Source organism: Pinus tabuliformis, chromosome 8 (assembly GCF_031772625.1).
Source record: "Pinus tabuliformis cultivar Carrire ecotype Pingquan chromosome 8, CPIR1, whole genome shotgun sequence".
Taxonomy (NCBI): Eukaryota; Viridiplantae; Streptophyta; class Pinopsida; order Pinales; family Pinaceae; genus Pinus; species Pinus tabuliformis.
Window position 1 is genome coordinate 537,062,689 of NC_142294.1, and position 8,514 is coordinate 537,071,202.

Genomic DNA, 8,514 nt, shown 5'->3' on the forward strand with positions numbered 1-8,514 from the left:
TCCCCCTCTCCAACTCTTTTACAAATGATTTTTTAATACATTAAATAAACGCTACTAGGGGAAAAACAAATCGACCCCAAGAAAAGGAATTTGTTTTATCATTATTAATAAATAAAACTAAAAAAATAATCAACTCTTCTTAAAATAGAAAAGCGCTCCTTCTTCTACTCGAATCTGTTGATAACTGATGAAGCGGTGGCCTTTACAGGTGTCAATCCCATTACTGAAGATAAATATAGGCAATCGAATCTTGTTTTCTGCTGTGATGAATATCTACGTTCCAATTTAAACTTTGACTTTTTACTTTGCTGCCGTTCACCGTTATACTATCCAAGAAATATGGTGTTTTGGCTTCGTTTGAATAGCGCTGCCAATTATGAGATGGCACTCCTTGGACCTTGACATGCCCTGAAAAGACTGTAGTTTTCCCATCGACATCAAATTCACGAACACACTGCTTTCTGAGTTTTTTAAGAGTCTCTTTTTTGATGGTGAATAACCAGCAAGCATCATGTCCACGCCCAAAGATAAATTCCAAGTTAGGAGAATCAAGCACTGTGAAGCTACAGGGGTAAAATTGTGTTCCAATCTTAATTGGTGCCACATGTATACGACCGACTATTTCAGATTGACCGACCCCACGAGCAACACCCACATATCGTCGATCCAAAAGTCTCAGCAACCTTACATGCCATCAACCACAACTCTCTGCACATCTCCTAGATATTATTGTCATCTGGGCTCCACTGTCTACAAATGCCTTTAAAGGAACACCATTGACCTCCATGTCAACATACAACATAACCACTCGTGCAAAAGCCTCTGGATTATGTTCTAGTGCGGCTTCCCAATTTTCATCAACACTTTTCTGTCGAATAGCCTCTTCAATCCTCTTCTGTGCTTCCACATCGAAAGGATCTGCATTAAGGAGTGCTATTTCTTCCTGTTTTTGGCGTTCAAGCTGCAGCCTTTGCTGGTGCTGCTGTCTGAGAGTATTTTAAAAGACATTCAAGTTATCCCCAATAACAGCCTCTGCAAAAGCTGGATCTCTCTCCAGCAATAGGTTCATAAGATGTGAATCATTTCGAATGTGCTGCTGCATAGCTGTAGGATTTACAGCTGAGCCATCTGGATTTAGACTCAAATCATTTGCTCCTGATATAGTGTGAAAGCCATATCAATTTCTGCTCTTTGCAATCGCATCAAAGAATTTGTCGAACTATCTAACCGTATGAAGATCTGCAAATTTGGATTCCCGTGACCTCATTCCTTTGTAATTGGTCCAATTTGTAGTACATGTGTGCCTGTTGGATGTTTTTAACTCTAAGTCTGGATAAAATCTGCGAGAAATAATTACAAAGGTATGTGTTGTTAGGACCTTTATTGTCCTTGTGACTCTTATCAGGCTTTTCTAGCTCAATCGAACCAAACATGGATCTATTCTCATTAATTGGTTGCTCTGGAACTGGTGTTCCATCATGACTCCCCAATGAACCCTTTTTGGTCCCCAAAAGTGCAACCAAAACCCGTACAAGGTGTGGCATAGATGATGGGTCATAAATTACATCTGCTCCCAATATTACTTCTGCACCACAGTTTTGAATTTCATCTGCAGAGGCCGATTCCCATGTTAGATATCTGCATTCTAACTGCGTTGTAAATGTAAGATCCTGATAATACTTTTGTTTTAACTTTTCCATGATGGCTACCTGATTTGTTTCTAATTTAAACTTCATATTGGATAAACTAGACAAGTCTCCATCACTCAGTATGACCTTAGAAGCTTTAACATTAGCGAGACATATTCCAACTAAACCAACACCAGATCCCACCTCAAAACAAGATTTATTAGAAAAAATTGTGGATGAGAGAACGAAAACTCAAATAGGAACAAACTTGCTGGCCAAATACAACAGCCTGTGCCTCCTTCGAGCATGTTAAGATATGACCTCAGAGTCACAGTCATAGTTATCGGTTCTCCGATCTGTTGATTCTCATGCCAAGCTAAAGGGAAATGATTACTAGATGGAAACATGAACAATATAGTTCTGTAGCATTTCCCTGTGTTTTGAGATAAATCAGAAGACTTGCAGTAAGTCAAATATTGTGTATACTGCTCATACAGGACTTCCAACACCTCAATAAGTTGTGATTCTGAACAAATCGAACCATTATAATCATAGATGCAAGCCACAGGTACAAAGATTATATACGATCCTTGGATGCCACAGAGTGCGATGATATGAACCTCAGAAAAGCCATATGCAAAAGATAAAGAAGGAAGTTGTAGAACTCCAAGAAAAGAGACAATTAAAAGTGAGGGTGACAATCCATGAACCAAACCAAGCTGTGAGAGACACCAGACTGCTAGCAATACGCTTCATATTCAAAGGAAATATCTCAGACATTATGACCCATGGAATTCCACCCATGCCCATTGAAAATGTTGCAATATAACCCAAAAGACCAATTAATGATAATTTTCTTGCAAGTAGCAGAAGAGAAGACCCATCAAAATGTCCCTGTATGTAGAATGATCCAATAATGAAGCAGCTTATGCACATTCCTCCTGCAACAATCATTAGAAGTGGGCGCCTTCCATATTTGTCCATAATCAATGATGAGTGCACCGCCACCATCTGATGAAATCCTCTTTGCAATATTCCTTGTTTTCTAATTCCCTTTTTTTTTTTTTAAATTTGCTGATTTTGAATGAGGGCTTTTTCTTTGTCTGCTTGCAGGGATAGGAGCTGATGAAACTGCTGCCATTTGAAGAGCTGGAGAATTTGATACATATTCTAAACACATATTTGATGATTTCTTCTTCAAAACAGGGTTTTGAAGAAGAATCAATCTCACACTGACATACAAGACGGAGTCTAACATCGGCTCCACTTGGGAATCATATAAATATTGAATCTCCTTTATGAAGGGTGGCTAAATTCAACCCCCAACTTCGCATGTCACCTTCAACTTCCATTAAAACAATGCCTGCTGTCAACAATAAAGTGTTCCTTGTGTGGGCGCACACCATCTGCTCAGCTGCAGATGTATCATCTGCTAGGTTTGGTATCATCCCTCCTATGGGTTGCACCTGTAATGCCTGCAGCTACACTCTGAGTGCCCCCAACACAGTTTTCTGCTCCATCATCAATTCCTCCAGAGCTCCCTTAGTGATATCGCGCCCTGGTTCGCTACTAAGAAGATCGCTCTCCAAAGTCCTTGTTATCTTCGTCTTTTTACGTGCAGGGGGCTACTCCTAAACGTGCAGCCTCTTAAGTTGGGTCGATGCTATGGTCAGGCCTGTGCATTCCTGTGTCTCCACTTCCCCCTGTATGTCCTGCTCCATGGAAATTTCCTGAGCCTCCACAATCTCTTTGGGAGGGGGAGCGATGGGTTCTGCTGCTAACTTGGTTGCCTCCTGCTGCATGGACACTTTCTGGCGTGTTTTTTCTGCCAACTGTGTGATGCACAGCTTGATTTCCTTCTTCTGCTGCTGAGCTACACTCTTTTCTAATTCGGCCATGTCCAGAGTGTGCCATTCTGGAGGCCATGCCGCCATTGCTTCAAAGATAGCATCATCTGTTGCAATGAACGGGAGCTTTACCCATGTGCGAGTTGGATCCTTCCATGCCCGGATGTACAGATTATGTATATCTACCTTGAACACGGCTGCACCTTGCAACCTGTCATATACTGTCAGGGATAACCGTGGTCTGCGGTTAATTCGTGTCCGGATACTATCCTCCATAAATATCCAAAACACCTTGATCTCACGAACCCTCGTGGCATCTTTTGTGGCCCAGAGTGAGTTATACCACACGGCTTCAAGTAGGTTCTTCTCAATGTTGGGAAGCTAGCTACCCTTCGGTAGTTCTCTTGCAACCATAAGAATTGATAGTGGCAACCATGCGTAATGGAAAGTCTTACCTTTCTCCTGGGCTTCCTTCCAATTCGTCAAAAATTCGTCACAGAGAAACTGCGCCTAGTTGAACTAAACCCCTTCTGCACACTGCTCCGCAAGCACAATGACAAGGGCTGGCACCTCATTTGTCTGGCATTTCCTCATGAGTTTACTGGCGAGTAACTAGGTGGCAACTCGCACCCCTTGGTCTTTGATGCTTGATATTACATACCTCCGCTTCCACTTTTCTAGCTTATATTTAGCCTTCATTGCTTCTATGAGACCCACATCGCTACTTGTTCCGGCTATGTCTGCGGGGTCGTTCCCTTTAGTAGGCAGTTGGGTAATTCGGTGTACTAAATCATCCGTGATGGGAATCAGTTCCTCCAGCCAGAGATACCCATCATGTACTAGGCATAGTAACTGTCGGATCACAAAATTCATGATGGTCGCGCGGTGGTAGTGGGGTATCAACCTTAGATTGATTAATCCTGCCTTATCCACACCCCTTAACCATTTCTGCTGTAGTAATTTCACCTCAGCCAATTGGGGGAACTTCTCTTTATCCACAAGATCCCAATCTTCGAACTTGATATTCGGTACTCGACCCAACGGCAGACCGTCAAACCTTATTTCATCTGGAAGAAGCAGAGTCTGGAGCATACTCTTCATGGCCTCCAGGTCCTTCGGTATCTTGGCCTTCCCTTTCCATGGAGAGATATATGGTGGGAGTGACGGTACTTGGAAAATAGTTTCCTCTTCCTCATCTTGTGCTTCAATCTGATCGATCAGGGCTTGCAAATATTCCTCTTCCTCCTCGAGTTCAGTGGCGATTTCTTTACCCTTTTCTGCCATTGATAATTTACTGAATCGCGAGGATACACAGACTAGCCCATGGTCTGCTTGTCTTTTCGGGGTTGCGGTGAGCGTGGGGACTTTGGAACCTCTAGGGCAGTATCCTCTTCTTCTGGCTCCTCCTAGGTTGGATATAGCTCTTCCGTGAACCAGGCTCTGGTTCTAGACATGGTACTCATGGGAGGCTTGGTAGCTAGGTGTTTGTTGTTCTCTGTTGGCTCAAATCTCAAATATGCAAGTGTTTTCCAAGGGCTTTTGTAGGATCGCGTGAATTTGAATTCGATCCTTCCCTCCACTTCTGAATCATTAATATCATCTTGGTGGAAGATCTTTTCGTATCTCTCTCGGAATTCCTGTCTTAATGGCCTGCCGCCCACTCGTTTCTGCCATAATTCAGACTTCTTGTCATGAACAGTGATGTCAACGGTCACCTCCCAACCTGCCCACGCGACAGCACAACCTCCTCTGCGCAACCACAATCCTGACAACCGAATAGCCCTGCGCAGAGTCTCCTTTCCACGTAGCTTTCCTGCATACTTGTTTATAGTCCCGCGCTTCCTTTCAACTACTTGGAGCGCTGAGACTATGCTTCTCACAGATAGTTAGGTGGTCGTACCCAACATGTGAGACCTTCGCTTCCCTGCTAGCTCGGGCTGCGGGCACTCTTCGAGTATCTTTGTATTTGGTAGAATATCACGTTCTGTGCTCCTTTGTTCAGTACGGTGCAATCGCAACCATGATAGCAAGGTCGCAGCTTGTTCTAATGCAGTAGTGGGGCCGACCAGACCTAGTCCCCTTAGTTCCGTGTGGTCTACTTGTGCGACTCCAGTGTTTAATTTGCTGATTTCTTCATCCAACATTACGCTTTTCCTCCTCAACCGTGCCCATTCTTCATCGAGCCTGTGAAGTCTCAAGCTCCTGCGCCGAATGTCTTCCTGTCGAATTCTTTTACCCTGGTTCTTGCATCCTATGGGGGCTGTAGTCTGGGGAGATTCCACTGTCCTCCTGATTCCATCTTGTCTTATCAATGATATGATCACCTTCGCCCTCCTATTTTTGCTTATGGTCCTACATGCCCATCGAACCCTTGGTACATGCAGTTTTATCTGGCGCACTCTGTTCATGTTCCCACTTATTTTTCTGATGGCTTTGTCGTGGATAGTTGAGATAAGGCATCACTTTTCATGCTGTCGTGGTGGGTTCTGATCTTTTATTCTTAGTTGGTTAGGCAGTTGTACCACATACACCTCCATCCTACGTCGCTGATGGACATGCAACGTACTTTGTCCTCCAAACCTTACATGCGCTTGCCTTCTACTTTCGCGCCGATTTTTCCTAGTCTTTTGACGAGTACTCCACCCATGTGCAGTTGTTGCGCACAATGCCCCTGTTTGCGTGCTCTGCCACTTTTGTTCCAGTATTTCCTTTTCATAATAGTCTACAGGTTCCTCCACATTTGTTGCACCCGCATCTGTTGGCAGTTCCCTTGCTTCTGTCATTACGCGACGTAGTGATCTAACCATTAGATTACAATTCAGCGTTGTTACCTCATGTAGTCGGTTCTGCCATCGCTCTATTTCTTCATCAGAATCTGACATGTAGGAACTGTCACGATCCCATGAAATTCTTCCATCCGTCGTGGGATTCTCTCGATCCTAGTCTTGCACCGTTATTTGATAAATGCAGTCTAGTTCATCATCACTGTCTTCGTTGTGCACAGGTTCGGTGTAGCGCGCTCCTTCGGCCGGATCTAGTGGGACTATTACACGGAGGGACTTTTTCTCAAATGTCATTTTTCATCTCTTTAGGTTGATGACTCCATTCATGTTCGTGGCCCAGTCTATTCCTAACAAGGCGAGGTAAGGGTTACTGTCATCCACAATTTCTATTACCTCAAAATCTGTTTGTGTGCTCACACCTTCGATGTCCACTGTGACTCCTTGCAATCTCCCCATGGGAAAGATCTTTTGTTGGTTCGCCATCCGTAATTGAATAGGAGACCATTGTAGTGCGGGCCTGCCCATGCATTCCCAGGTTTGTTTAGGTAGCACATTCGCATCCAACCCCAAGTCCAGGACAACCTGATCCATCTCATAGTCACCAATCTGTGCAGTCAATCGCATCTCTCGTCTGGTACGAAACACATGCTTGCCTAGTTTCCGGACCATGTGTAGTTCACCTGGCCCTGCGCACCTAGTTATTAGTTCTTGCAATCCCTTAACTACTTTGTTATCCCATAGTAGCTTCATGCAGGTTTCTAAAAAGGTCGTTAGCATAGAGGGATCCATTTCTGGCTCAATTTGATCCTTACTACCTGAAGTAGAGGCCTTCGCGAAGCTCTTCTAAGCTTCCATAAAAGTCTCCTTTGCACGTTCCAAATCAAACTCTGGTTGCTTTATAGGCGCCTTGTGAACCCAGGTATCCTCCTTGGGTTGCTTCCCCTTATCCGCCCCTATGGTTGCATTACTTCTGAGTACCATGTTCATGTTAGGGTCCTCTTCACGTGGTTTAGCCTTCATCATTTGGATGTTCTGTGTAGGAGTAGAATGAAGCACCCCTTTTTCATGCATATGTGTGATTAGTGTGGGGAAATCTACTGCTTCATGATCAAACTGGTAATACTACGGGCAACATGTTTTGGTTGGGTTCATACAGTCATGCGCGTAGTGCCCAGGTCCTCCACAATTGTAGCAGATTAACTATCCACGCCCTCGTCCGGGTCCCATTCCTCCTCGTCCCCGTCCGCGTCCCTGGAATCCATCACGCACTATTGCTGCAGTAGGATCCTGAACTCGCGCCTCAGTCTGCATCCTGTAGGCAGATGTTCGGTCCATCAACAATTCATAACTCCGACAGTCTCATTCATCGTGGCCCACCGATCTACAAAAATTGCAAAATAGCTATTGGGGGTTTGTGTAAATTTCTACAATAGATGACAGTTGTTCGTTGAGTGTTTTCCTCCCACTTGATAGATCGCGCACTAGAGTGCGGGTGCCGCACTTAGCCCCACCTGTGCCTCTGGTCTCAACGGCATTGGTCCTGCCAAATAGTTCGTGAATATTGGACAATGATCCTTATCATGGCCCTGGCCTTTACATTTGATGCACCATACCTCTTCACGCACTGCTAGCCAAGGTGCCTTATCCTGTTTTAAACTTTGCATCTCTAAGCATAGGTTTTGTAGTTGCACTTGGATTTGTTGAACTCCCAACCCAAGATCCTGTATTGGAGTTTCATGCAACTGCATCGCTATCTCTAAGGCTTTAGCCTGGGTCGAGATCTTTTGCTGTGATAGCACCGTCCGCAGATGTGGTGTCAAAGACACCACAAACCACACGTGGTGCTGCGCATCCATCAATGTCATGTTAGCTTCACGGATCATACTCTTCAGTCTCTGATCCAGATCCCAAGGGGTTTCACCTGGCAGCATCATGATTTCTTTGAACCCAATGATCGACTGCGTCTCTGATTTTGGCCAGCTAAATTCTTTGTTCAATGCATCCTGGATCACCGCTATTCCTACGTTTGGGTGATTGCTAGAGTACTTTATATACCACGTCAATGCGTGATCATACAATGCGCTTACCAAAGTAGCCTTTTTGATGTTATCATCTATAACGCCTTGGGTTTCCCATATTGCCTTTACCACGAACCAGAACTATTCTAGTTCCTCATTTCCTACTCCTCTAAATACAGGCAACTTGATCACATTTGCCATTCCAACCCTCAGTGGTGGCGAATGGGGTGTAAGTGAA

The 8,514-nt window shown here is 44.4% G+C and overlaps 1 pseudogene; it reads right to left on the reverse strand.

Annotated features, from left to right (window-relative positions):
- Nucleotides 1–220: 220 nt before the first annotated feature.
- On the reverse strand, nt 221–2,612 carry LOC149236521 (uncharacterized; annotated as a pseudogene).
- Between the last annotated feature and the right edge of the window lie 5,902 nt (nt 2,613–8,514).